A 13,950-nucleotide genomic window follows, 5' to 3' on the forward strand; every position below is an offset into this window, starting at 1 on the left:
GGGTGATCTATAATGAAGGCCAGAGGACAGAAATATTTTTCATCTCCAGGCAAATGCCTTTCTGATTGTCTCAATCTAGCTGTCCAGAAAGTTGATTGAAAGCAGGACATTGCTGGGATGAACCTGATTAGGGCTTTCTACGGTGCAGCTTACAGCAGACATTTTATAGTCCACTTCCCTCGTTTCTTTGAAGTCGATTTTGGCCCCTCCACACAGCAGGGACACTTCCAGATTGGCCAAGGAAATGGGGGCTTCGGGGGGGAATTGATGATCCATGGAGCCCCAACAATTGGGTTTATTGAAAACACCAGCACGGGCTTAATTGTGTCTAAGGGCAGTGTCTCCACTCTGTTGTCTTCTCTGTGTTTGGGTGCCTCGCATGGCCTCCCGGAAGGCTGACGCTCTTCCTCACAGCTAGCATCGCACACGTGGGGGAGACAGGCCCCAGACAGGACTGGGAGGAGGACCCCAGGGTCTAGGTGCAGCGCAGGGGTTTGCCGAGGGGAGCCTGAACTTGGGCGCTTAGGGGGAGGGGCGTGCGTCCCCACGAGTTTCACGGGGACACCGAACACAGCAGCCCCTAGCGGAATGAGGAATGGCCCACGGTTCTGCCTTTAAGGTTGTCCTTCCCCGGGGAGACACTGTGTGCCCCAGGAACCTCAGTTTTCATCGCTTGATAGAAACACACCCAGGTGGTTCCTGTTGTGCCGGAGCCTGCAGGAATGGGGTCTGTGCATCTGCAGCTAAAACGATGTCCAGGAAACCCCCAAATGGGCTCCAGAACCCCGTTTTTGCAGTGACTGTCTGGATCCCAAACACCGTCGTTCCTCAGGGATGATGGAACTTGTCATGGCTGGGATCCCACTCCACAGGGCTTCTTTAACCCCCGCTGTGTGTGACGTGGTGAGTAGTGGCACCAACTCGATGACCTGTGGGGCATGAAGAGAGGTGTTTGGGGGTCCTGTCTGGAGGGCCCCACAGTGCTCTAGGAATGGAGCAGGAAATCCTCCTCCTCATTTCCTGTTGGTTCCGTGGTCGTGGAAGCAGAAATACCCTGAGTTTGAAACCATGGATGATGGGCCTCGTGGCTTGGGGTGGAGGCTCTGGGATTGGCAGGAATGAGACCTTAGGGGGGGTCCCAGGGGGAGACTGGGAACCAGCACCTACCCGCCAACATAGGATTCCACACCATCCTTTTCTCTGTCCCTTATGATCTCAGGGATGGGTCCGCTTGCTTCCCTTTCCAAAGCCCATCATGTCTTGGATTGAACTGGATTGAGAGCAGGACAACCCTGGGAAGGAGCTCAGATTAGGGCTTCCTACCACACTTCGAGTTTCTTTTCTCCTTGGACCTAAATCTGGTCTATTTTCTCCTCTCTCCCTGATGAAAGTATGTATCTTTCTAGGCTTTGAGTAGGACTATTTAGCTCATGAAATAGGAGTCAAAATACCTTAGTTCCCCCCACCCCAAACCCATAGCAGGGCCAAGCAGGTTTTTAAAATTGTGGGATATGACCTCTATGTCTTTGAGCTAAGTCAGTTTTTTTCCTTGATAACCCCGGTGATAGGGTGGTTAGCTGTCAGCATTAGACGTGAACCAAGTACTTATGGAGACTTCATGTCTGGGTTCTTAAAACCATTCTTCATCATGCCATAGTTCCATGATTTGATTTTAGCAGAATTAATCTGAAATGACTCACAATTACAAAATTAATTGCATTCAGCTTGAAATTACAGTTGGTTAGCTGAGCCAGGCCCACCATCCTCCCTGGGGCAGTGGCTGGCCCATGGTAGCTCTGGTGGTCTTTAGACCCTGGGGACCCCTTGGTCAGTGTGCCAGCTTCCTTAGGGGGTGGACTGTGGAGCGGACTGGCTCAGGTGGGCACTGCCTCAATGGCAGGCAAGCAACTATGAGCTGGATGTTGGTCTAAAATGCCAGGTAATGGTAAAGACCAAAGAGGTAAAGCATACTTCCTGGAAGAAAACCAGGGTTCAGGTATTTGGGGTTGGAAGAGGTAGGATCTGGGCAAGTTTAAGGTTTTCAAGGTAGCCAATCCCAAGATAGGAGAGGTTCTTTGAGGGGTTTGCGGGGGGGCAGGGGGCAGGTTCCTTTTCCTTCATCCCTGTCAGCCATGCTACCATTGACCCTGGGCTGGGCCAGGCAAGGGGAGGTGCCTGACCTGCGGACAGGAGGTGGGGACAGGTGGGATTTGTAGAGGGAAGTGAAGGCTGGTGGGGAGGCAGATGGCCGAGAGATGCTGAGTGATAATTGGGTGGCTGAGTGTCTGTGGTCAACTCAGCCATGGGAAGGGACTTCTTTTTTCTCAGAAGATGAATATCTTTAGATCAGCATAAATGAGTCTGGGACTGCCTGTATTCGATTTTTCCTTTGGAATGTTCTTATTTTCCTCACAAACTGACTTCATTCACACACTTTGGCAGTACGTGACTGAATTTGGAGCTGAGTTCTTTTTGGCAAGAAAAGTTCATTAATTTTAGTTGGCTCCCCACACATCTCACAAATGTGCATGAAAAAATAAAGTGCCTCTTCTCGCCACGTAAACACCATAAAATTGCCAGGAATGCTGGGTTTTCAGATAGAAAGGATGACCCGTTTATGTTGATGCTGTGAGGAGAAAGGGTCCCCCAAAGCATTTTGAGCTGGAGCTTCCTGGAAAAGGATGTGAATCGCTGAAGCCTCAGTGCACAGACTCTCTCATGCCCACATTCCTGAAAACTCTCTTCATTAACCTTTAAAAGCGACGGGGGTGCCAAGCCTTGCGAGTCTATCTGAACGCACTTAGAGGAAGGGCCCTGCTGTGGCATCTTGTTGAACTGGGATCTTACCCATGGATGATTTTTCCTTCTACTTCAGGTTTAAGAACTCAGGGCTAGGGAGAGACTAAAGCTCCTGCCTTCGTTATTCATCTGTGAGTGAGCAGGAGAGTGGCAAGTTCATAGAAACCTCCTGGGGTGCAGGCCCAGCTACACATCTGTTTGCTTCCCTTGTCTTCATTCTCCCTGTACTGGGGTGTGACTGGTGTCCCCTCAGAGTTCATGATGGGTTGAAATCTCACAACGTGACCTTCTTTGAAAATAGGGACTTTGCAGGTGTGATTAAGATGTCACAGGTCAGCGTGGACCCTAAATCCAGCGCCTGTTGTTCTCCTAAGAAAGCTGCGTTAAGACACGGAGGCATGGGAAGAAGACCATGTGGCAAGGTAAAGAATATAGCCATGTGTTGACGAGCCAAAGCAGGCCAGGAGTTTCTGGGAGTCCTCAGAAACTAGGAGAACAACATGGGGCGGGTTCTCCCTCAGCCTCTAGAAGGAAGCAGCCCTGCCAACACCTTGATTTCGGACTTCTAGCCTCCACGATTGTAAGAACTCATTCGTGTTGCGTTAAAGCACCCAGTGTGTGGTGCGTGGTTATGGCAGCCCCAGGACGCTGCAACACCCCCGCCCCTCCCCCATCGGACTCCTGTGTCTCCTTCGCCGGCTCACTGGAGGGTGCACGGCTGGTGTTTGGAATAGTCAGACCCTGCCTGGGGGTGATACTGTCTTTCTCAGCAGTGGATTGGAGTGGATCCTTGAACATCTAGACTTGAAAATTGTCCGCTGGCCGGCTTCCAGCCCCAGCTTCTGTGCTTGCTTCAAGTTCACTTCTGCACCATGTGGGATGATTCGGGGTCTAATTTAGAGCTAAGTGTAGGTGTCAGAGGAAAGACAAAAGCCCAAAACAAAACTCCCTCTTCCCTGATTTGGCTTCCCAGACCAGGACACGGAGCGGCTGGAGCCTGGGCAGAGCAGGGCACATAGAGCCTTAGAGGCACGGCTTTCTGGGCAGTAAGGAAAGAGTGGTGGATAACAGCCGACAGGGAGGCATCCCAGTGGTTTAGGCTGGTTTCGTGATTCTGGGTGTGCCTGGAATGCCAGTGGCTTCAGCCACTGTGGCCGAGGGAGGGTGCCTGGCGAGACTAGGGTAGAAGATTTGTTTTTGCCTGAGTGATCATGACAATAATTTAATATTTCAATAAGAATTTAAGGGATAGAGTCGTCTTGGGATCTTCTTGTTCTGTACCATCTGCTATTTTAGGTATTTGTCAGAGAAAAGAGTTCTTAACCCTCGGGTTTGAGCCTGTGTGGATCAGGAGAACACATGTGCCTCTACTGAGGGTAGGGCCCTCGTCTGTGTTTGGGTTGAAGAGATGTATGGGCTTGCGGGGCGCCTGGGTGGCTCGGCTGAGCGTCTGCCTTCAGCTCGGGTTATGATCTCGGGGTCCTGGGATCGAGCCCCACATCGGGCTCCCTGCTCCGCGGGAAGCCTGCTTCTCCCTCTCCCACTCCCCCTGCTTGTGTTCCCTCTCTCGCTGTCTCTCTCTCTGTCAAATAAAATCTTTAAAAACAAAAAAAACCCAAAAAACATAGGCTTGCTTAGTTGGGAGGGGGGAGGAGTGGGGTCCAGATAGCACCTGCAGGGGTCTCTAAAGACTTAGATGGCTCAGTGCTGCTGCTAACTCATCGGGTCTTGGAATGTCTGTGTCTAAAGTGGTGGTGATAACGGTCCACCACCAAGGGCTGGTGACCAGGTGAGATGCCTACTGAGCCCCAGCGAAGTACTTGGCTCACCCTGAATTCTCTGTAAATGTTCGTCTTTATCATTAACGGAGTTAGCTACCGGATCACCTACTGGGCCCTTCCAGACCTCTTTTGTTCTTTACAGAATGAAGGAGTGAGGCCTGATGCCCTCATGTGTTCTTAATGTAAGAATCGGTCCTCTTTCATCCATTGAGTTGGTTTGGAGAAACAACCCAACATCAACATTAGAACCTTCACAAAGTCCTATTGTGAAGGCGGTGATTTCCAAAAACGTAGGAAGTCTAAGATGAGAGAGCTCCAAACTACTTGGTTGATGGGGGGGGGTGGGGGGGGGAGTATACCGATTTTTAACCCCTAAAATTTGAGATACTACTGAGCCATGAAAAAAAAATCTGTCTTGCAGAATCCTGCAGTGACATGTTCCTTCTTTTGTTGGGCTCTTTGTGTGAATGAATCTGCTTTCTATTTAGGCCATTGGAATAGTTATATCTGAAACATTGATCTAAGACTCGAAGAAATCTACAACTTTCTGGAACAGAGCCTAGACTCCAGAATTAAACAAAAACTGAGTACTCGAAACAGTGATCACAAAACCCCCAGTGGCATCTTCTACCCTGCTAGAGTCCCTTCTACACTGCTTTTTAAGGAAACTTTTAGAACCTTCCAAAAATGGCTTCATTTATTTGATATTAATTATAAATACTTATAATTCTATGATAGAACCTTTAATATAAAATATTTTTGAAATGAATTTTATATCCTTCTACAGGTTTGACTGCTGACTTTCCCGGTTTACATCCGATTAGAGCAAGCAAAAAGGGGAAGAGGGAAATAACTATGTTAAATGCCTACTCTGCTCCAGGCACTTGACATTGGGTTTATGATTTCCATTTTAGTTTTAGTTTTTTTTAAAGATTTTTTTTTGTGTGTGTGTTTTTGACACAGAGTACAAGCAGGGGGAGCCGCAGGCAGAGGGAGAGGGAGAAGCAGGCTCCCTGCTGAGCAGGGAGCCCAATGCAGGACTCGATCCCAGGACCCTGGGACCATGACCTGAGCCAAAGGCAGACACTTAACCATCTGAGCCACCCATGCGCCCCTGATTTCCATTTTATAGATAGGGATGTAGAGACTCAGAGAGGTAAGGCAACTTGAAGTTCACCCAACTACCAAGTAGGGGAGTTGCGATTTGAACCCAGGTTTGCTTGTCTGCAAAGCTTCCCCACTCTTGTGCGTGGACACCTACATGGTGAGAAAAGGCAATCAGGCCTTTGGTGCAGAAGCACCAAAGAGCTCATTAAAACCCTATAACCAAAGAGCAGCATGATGAATCCTTGCTGAAAGATCAAATTATGTTCTGTACTTCCTGTTGGAAAAGGTAAGAAGGTATCTACTACGATACATCTTAGAAGTATTAACGGATGGAGTTATTATTTTTTCTTTAGGGAGCAAGATTGCATGAGTGGGGAGGGGCAGAGGGAGAGAATCTTAAGCAGACTCCATGCGCAGCATGGAGCCCGATGTGGGGCTCCGTTCCACAACCCTGAGATCCTGGCCTGAGCTGAAATCAAGAGTCGCACACTTAACCAACTAAGCCACCCAGGTGCCCCAAGTTATTTCTTTAAATTTTTGGTAAGTGCAGGACACTTGAAAAATTCCTCTGGAATACTTGTCTTCTAACAGTGCTAGATAAACTAGATTTTGTGGTGTCTTGTTTTAGTTATAATGCGCTCTCCAGTTCTTCCTTGTTGACATCAAGAAGCAAGGAGGGAGAAGCATGGTTGTAGGCTGGACGGTGTTTCTGCTGCTTTTTACTCTATTTATTGATCCTATTTCTTTGGGAGTGCTTTGAAGCACATAATCATTTGGGACGTTGCTGTTTTTGTTTTTTCCAGTGTGTAAGTATTGCTCTCAACTGGTTTCCTGACATTTTCCCCCCCCAGTGCTACTAGGTGAGCGAGCATGCAACCTGCATTGTCTGTGTGTCTGGCTCTTAATGTGCAGGAAGGATCACGTCAGCGGGACCTTGAGTAATCCATCCTCAGTGTCTGGGGATGAATCATTCATGAAAGCAGGTTTTCCATCCTAACTGGATGCAAGATTTTCTTGCAAAGTTGATTTTTTTTTTTTTTTTTAATTAACCTTTGCTCTCTGCTTGTTTCCGGCATGGTTTTTGCAATTTGCAGTCCACGGTGTTTTGTTTTTTTTTTCCTTTTTTTCTGAGTAAGTCCCAAGAACGGGCATTGTTAGCTTCAAGGACCATGTGATGTGATGAGTTCTGTAAATGAAGTCTATGAAGATCATTAATTGTGGATTTAGAAATGCCTAGCAGACTTGAATGTGATGTGTGGGTTGTGTATGTATGTATTCCTAAGCCATGTAACTGAAGGGATGGTTCTCACTACTATGTAGGTCTTTAAAAAAATTTTGCTGCCTTGGGATTTTATCATGTTTAAACAGTTTATGAAAGGGTTTGTGTGGAAGAGGAAAAGAAAAAAAATACAGGGTTGGTAAGCTAAGGTGTGGCACCCTTTCCAAGCGTACCTGTCTCATCCCTCACTCTCATGTCACCCTAGTCTGTATGTGTATGTTTTGTGCATTTCTGTTTTTTCTACATTTCAGCAATGGGGGGGGGTCCTCAAATTACTCTCTGCTTGGCCTCTGGTGCTTACTGAGCTTTAGTGGAAGAACTTTGTCCTGTCATTCCCAGTGAGTCATTCTGCAAAGGCTTTGGAGAGCCAGCTGAATTGTACCTTTGACTATTACTGCTAGGGGTTGTGTCCGTCTGCCAGCTGATGGGGCAAACCACCAGGCTCCAGGGTCCCCTTTGCCGTAGAAGTGGAACAGCCTTCCCAGGATTTGACATGGGGGAAATGCTTGTGATTGGCAAAGGTGGCTAAAGGCTACCTGTCACAGGTCCTACCCAGGGTTTATCACAGAAACAGGTTTATGAAATAAATCTACATAGCCTTCCCTGAGACTCTGTCTTGATAGGTTTGTTCTGTAGAAAAGCACATCCAAATACTTTGAAGGTCACATGCCAACTTAAAAACTCCACTACTAACCTGTCTGTATGTTTAAAAAAAAAAAAAAATCCTTTCAACCAAAGTCCCTCCAAACTTGTTTTGATCAATCTCAACCAGCATGAGTTATCTTGGACATTAAAGTATAGGGTGGCTCAGTCGTTAAGCGTCTGCCTTCGGCTCAGGTCATGATCCCAGGGTCCTGGGATCGAGCCCCACATCGGGCTCCCTGCTCAGTGGGAAGCCTGCGTCTCCCTCTCCCACTCCCCCTGCTTGTGTGTCTGCTCTGGTATCTCTCTCTCTGTCAAATAAAAAAATAAAATAAAATAAAATCTTTAAAAAAAATAAAATTATTAAAAAAAAGTATAGGTAGATAATAATCTAGCAACAGTAAAGTGTGCTACGGTGGAACACCAAGGTAGCATGAACTCTGAATAGTTTCAGATATCCTTCATTTTCTGATATTCAAAATGAGAAAATGACCTCAAATTCCAGGGTAGTAATTGCCGTCAATGCTTCTCATGCCCATTTCGAGATGCAGTAATTGAGGTTTAGAAGAGTTCATGTCCTAGGCAGTGAGTGGCCGGAAGGATATAAAATTTTCTAGGGAAAGGTATTCAGAGATATATCAATAGAAAACCGTGTCCAGTGGGCACTCAGATTTATATTGATGGTAGATATTAAAGAGAATTGACCTAAGCACCTGCTTGATGTAGAAGCATTTTGTGGGCTTCACGGTAACTCAAGAATTAACTGGGCCTGGAGATGACAGGCATGCGACAGAGTTCGTGACTCCTGAGCATGTTCCGTGAGACCTCGCTGAGGTGTTTCCGGCCTCTGTGAGCAGTTTGAGGGTTTTTCTTTTTCAAAATCTGTATTTCCATTGCTTTTGACATGAAACCTTGGTGGTGGGGCAGGGGTGTGGAGCCGATTCTGTGACTCTTGCCTTCAGATCGGCTCCACTCTGAAGTCAGGATTGACAGGTACATTCCTCTAGTGGACGGAGGCTGAATGGTGCTTAGCAGTTTCTGGAAGAGCGCGTAAGACCAAGCCTGGTTTGTCAATATTTCTTCCTCTTTCTTCCTAAACCAATTCTGTCTGGAAGGGTACAAAGGAGGAAGTGTCAGGCTGGGGAGAAGCATCAGGCTCTTCATTCTAAGAAGCAGCCAGCAGGTCCCTGATTCAGTGCTGTACAGCTCAATGGGAGAACAGAAAAGGCACTCCTGACAGCTGGGTTCACCAGAAGATGATACTTTGTATGGAAATTCTATTTTTCTAATACTTGGATATCTTGTTATACAGCCTACCAAGGTATTTTAGTTTTTACAACCTTACCTGTAGAATCTGTAAACATTTTCACTCTTAACAGTTGGTTTCCTTCTCAAAATAGGTAAGACTTCCATCAGTGGGCTCTTTTAATTTGCTAAAGCGCATAAACGGTACTCGTCCTTTTTTAGATACTTCTTTTCTAAGCCAAGATAAAGGTCAGCATCACCAATGAGGGAAGCTTCTTTAGAGGCAATTTACAAAAACACAAATACCCCCTACCTACCACCTACAGTGTTTGCTTCATATAAAAATGTTGTGTCTTAGCTTGGAGGCATAAAAGGCCATCTTTTGGGGGCAAAAAAAAAAAAAGCCCAGAGACTTCTTGTTGGTACAACCTAGAAAAAATTAGCTGAAGTGTGAAGGGAGAATTAAACCTACATGCGTTTGTACGTTTGTAAATACAAAGGCATATGTGCACATGTATTTTTTTTTCTTTTAAAAGATTTTATTTGACATAGCAAGCAAGAGAGCACAGGCTGGGGGAGCAGCAGCAGAGGGAGAGGGAAAAGGAAAAGCAGGCTCTCCGCTGAGCAGGGAGCCCGATGGGGGACTCGATCCCAGGACCCCTCAGCCAAAGGCAGGCTTAACCAACTGAGCCACCCAGGTGCCCCTGGGAATTTTTAATTTTAACAAAGTCCAGCTTATCAGTTACTTCTTTCATGGTTTGTACCTTTGGTTCTGTATCTAAAGTCATTGTCAAACCCAAGGTCCTCTGGATTTTTCTCCTATGTTGTCTTCAAGAATTATGTAATTTTGTGTTTTAGTTCAAGTAAAATTTTTAAAAGAGGGTGGTGGTTTTCTTATTTTGGCAGACACGTAGTTTGTCACTTCAAGAACATAACCAGTAACTTCATATACGAGTGAATGACTAGCGGACTCCTGAGTAGATAGACCCGCAATGACTTAGTATTTACAGAACACAGAGGACTAATCCTTTACCTTTTTATAACCAGAATTTTAGTCCTCCGAGCTGTTTTGCAACAAGATTTGTTTTGCTAAAAAGAGAACTTACTTGAGTGCTGCCCCAAGAATTCATTATTGTTGGGTAATTCTTATATTTGGCTTATCCTAATTGCTTATCAGGAAGTTTGGCAACCAGTGTGTTGGGCTTCTAACCATAGAACTATGTTGAGAGAAAAGTGTGTATATTGACTGTGAACAAAGATAGCTTTGATTCCATGGGACCATTATCTCTATTCTGTTATGGTACTTACCACTCAAGGAAACTTGTTGTATACCCCAGTAGCATTTAAAACCCTTCTGGAGGGGTTTCTGTATACTTCTGTATTGTGTAAAATCCAACATTAAAAAACACAAAGTTTTGGGGCCCCTGGGTGGCTCAGTTAAGTGCCCTCAGCTCAGGTCATGATCCCGGGGTCCTGGGATCGAGCCCCACATTGGGCTCCTTGCTCAGTGGGGAGAAACTTCGGTTTTTTTAAATAAAGTCATCCTCATTTCCACTTCCCAAGTCAGTATGGGAATTTGAATTGTGACCTCTTACTTCATAGAGAAAAATTAAAATTACTCCTGTCTTGGGTTTAAACTTGAGAGTCACATTGGATACCATGAGATGATTTATTTTTCACTGTAGCAAGAAATTTCCTAAATAACAAAAGTATACCAAGATTCAGTAGAATCTACAGTAGAGTTGTTTGCTGGCTGCTTCATTTCCCCCAGAAACGTGCACAACGGGCCTGGCTCTCTGTTTAGTAAATCCTTGTTTTCTTTGAGAATTTTGGAGAGTGATGACTCCACATCTTGCCCTGGTTCACAGGAGGAGATTTGGGGAGATCTTTTTGTGCATACTATGGCTTATCAACTTGGATTTGGGCCGTAGCCTGCCACCAACCCCCTTATGAGCAGTTAAGGCTCATAGCTGCCAATGTGTTGAATGGGGTGATGTTAACAGTACCTGTGTTTCATGCGACGTAAGCAGATCTTGTGGGGCTAATCTAGAGTTGTTAAATACTCACGTGACATTACTGACTCAGTTTCCTCCTCTGTAAACGAGGGTTTTTGACTCAGTGATGCATTAAATTTCCTTGTGAGCGAAATGCTTGAACGGTTTATGTTAGCTGGGCAAGCATGTTGTTCTGCAGAAAACGAACCCTGAAGTGAATTGTAGCCTCCTCCGGGGCCTCTCTGAATTAATTTATTTGTGGTTTCACTATTTAAAAACTTTTCTTCACTCTGAGGAGTGTTGATGTGACAGTTGTCTCTTAGTCATGTCTCCTTGCTGGTGGCTGCATTTCCCTGCGAACGTGCATGACAGAAGTGATTCTCCATCCTAGGAACTCCTTAGTAGCCGCCGCCTAGCTGCTTCCAGGAGCTGGATGGGCTCCTACGGGCACTTCGTTTTACTTCTCATCAGCTACAACCCAAGGTGAAGATACACCTCTGAAGTGACAGTTTTGCACATCAATAGTACATACTGTCTGTTGGCTATTTTGGCTTCCAGAAATGAAGACTGTAGAATGACTTTGTTCTTACCTGGGTTTATAATGTGTCGTTACCCTATTAGAAAAGATAATATGCAGCATGTTGCCTGCCCCCCACCCCCCACTTTTTTTTTTTTCTTTCTTTACACGAACTGGAAGAAAACAAAGTACTTTTTTGTGGCCTTGAATCCTGGCGGATGCCCTTACAGCCACGTCGCTGTGAGTCTCTACAGCTGAGGGCCCCCGAGTTCCGTCCGTGAGGTTGGTTGGGTCTCCGGCTGTCCTCAGCTCACAGTTGTTACCTCAGTGCAGTACTTTGCAAGCAGCTGGCTGACTCATTCCTGCAGGCTTATTTTTCTTTCCTGGAAAACTATAATTCATGTTTTTCCTCAGGTCCAGCACTTTTGCAATTGATGGAGCGTGTCTAGCTAAGAAACCAGCATCCCACTGTACTGTGTTCTGATCCTGTTGGTGCACTTTTCAATGGGAAGCTACCTGGAGCAAAAATGCCCAGAGTTGTTCCTAGTTCTCCCAAGTGGGGGATGTGCTCTGAAACCCAACAGCCATGGCATCGTTCAGCAAGAGCCCCGAAGTGAACTGTCCAGGAAGGAGGGAGAGGTGGGCAGGGAAGCCTGGCTGTTGGTGGCAAGAAAAGCCCAGGTTCCCACTTACCCGTTCATCTTCCCTCCCTCCATGACCATCCCTATCTGCTTTGCAATTCTCTCTCTGTTTTTGTTTTTCTTTTCCTGGCGGAAATGTTGAGAGGAAGTAGCTGAGCTCCATCCCCTTCTGGGATCACCACTTTCCCCTTAGACTTTCTGGCTAGTCAGCACCAAGAAGGATATGAGGATGGCGTTTTAGGGTCTCCATCAGGCCCAACTCTCCCACTTCCCCTGCCGATGCTTGGTCTCCAAATGCAAGAGAGTCCCTGCGGGCAGCTTCCCCTTCTCCTCCTGGGGGAGGGGGGGAGGGGCACGTCCGGTCACCCATCATTTCAAGACTGCTAGGGAGCATGCCCTGGTGATAGTGGCCGGGGGGTGGGGGTGGGTGGGGTGGCACATGCGCCTTTATCCACTGGCTTCCAGGTGTTCGGTTGGGATACATGGATTTGCTGAACATAGGGTGACCTGTCACTGTACAAGGGCTTAGAGCACAGTTCTCCAGCTCTCAGGGCTCTGTAACCAGCTTGATGACGTGTAGCGCTAAGTAATGAGAGCTCTTTTTGTTTCGAGTCACATACGTTCATTGGATAAAAGATGAAATAGAAATGAATAATACTGAAAAAAAAATACAATTCCTCTACCAAGTGATAACCACAGGCTAGCACCTTAGCACAGGTAGTCGTGATTTCTTTTTCTTTTTTTTCTTTTATTTTTAAACCATTGGTCTAGCTGTCTGTTGAACAATTGGTCTATCCTTCTATGTTATCTTCATGGGCTCATACAAATCATGTGATTTTGTAAATTAGAGACTCATTAGGTTGTGAAGCCTTTAAAGAACATTCACCAATTGTTCGCCAAGCTGCCTCATTCTGTCGGGTTATTGAGGCAGCATTTGGAAGTGGGGTAAGTTGTCTGCGAATATATAAGCTTGCAGTTTAGTAGCCCAGACTCTGTTTCTGACATAGACATCTATAATCAATTGGGTTAAATCTCCAGGCCCCTAAATACAAGCACTCGTGGTTTTTAGGAACGTGAAACTTTGGGAAGTTGGGGGGAAGTGCTAAAGCCCAGTGGGCGAGGCTTAGAGGAAGCAAAAACCTCAGGATCCATGTGCATGTCTGTGAACTTAGAGGCCTACGAAGGAACAGTTGGTGTAGCTTTTTATCAGGGAGGTTAAAGATGACTTGGAAAGATCATGCTCTTTTAGGCAGGGACCCATAATACCTACACATCTGTTGATACATGCTGCCCGTGTGGTGGTTTTTGTTTGTTTGTTTTTTGCTTTCGGAATGGACTTTTTTGGGAAGAGGAAGTAAATTTTGGCTCCATGTCCCAGGAAGAGGCCACAGGAATGAAACCCTCAGGGTCACATGCCAAGAAAAAAATTCCCCTGACACATTTCAGAGCTGATGCTTAATGGACCTGAACCAGTTTGCATTTTTACAGGGCAGAGACTGAAACGCAATGGGAGCTCCCTGGCCCCAGCTGGCTTTCGGGACCTGATCTGTGCAGAGCTGGTAATTCCCCATGTGTCACACCATTCAGACCTAATGAGTCCTGTGAGCCCTTCCTTTCAATACCAAGACGTCCCCTTTTGAAGGACTTGATATTCTAGATTTAATTTTGAGGGAGACCAGCAAAGGTAATGCGGTGCAGCCCGGAAACCAGTGTTGCACTTCTTGAGTAGGTGAGGGGAAAGAGTAAATCAAAAGTTGCAAAAGCAGTCTTCTGATTGGCTTCCCCCTCTTAGGCTGATTCGGTAAGTAGCAGCTCCAACTAAGTATCAAATTAGATGGGCCCATAGGTTAGGTTTCAGATGAGAGGGACAGCACCTTTTCTAAAGCTTTCCTCACATTTGGTCGGCATTTGGTACTTGTATTTTCAGTTTATTTTTTACACAAAG

General features: G+C 46.1%; 1 protein-coding gene across 3 annotated transcripts in view; it reads left to right on the forward strand.

Moving 5' to 3' along the window:
• The window catches only part of PRKCA (protein kinase C alpha), a 399,658-nt gene that overhangs the window by 118,604 nt on the left and 267,104 nt on the right, over positions 1–13,950 (forward strand). The gene's annotated exons all lie outside the window — the stretch shown is intronic.

Source organism: Callorhinus ursinus, unplaced genomic scaffold, assembly GCF_003265705.2.
Source record: "Callorhinus ursinus isolate GAN/ISIS: 27379988/994484 unplaced genomic scaffold, GSC_fseal_2.0 scaffold50, whole genome shotgun sequence".
NCBI classification, from domain to species: Eukaryota; Metazoa; Chordata; class Mammalia; order Carnivora; family Otariidae; genus Callorhinus; species Callorhinus ursinus.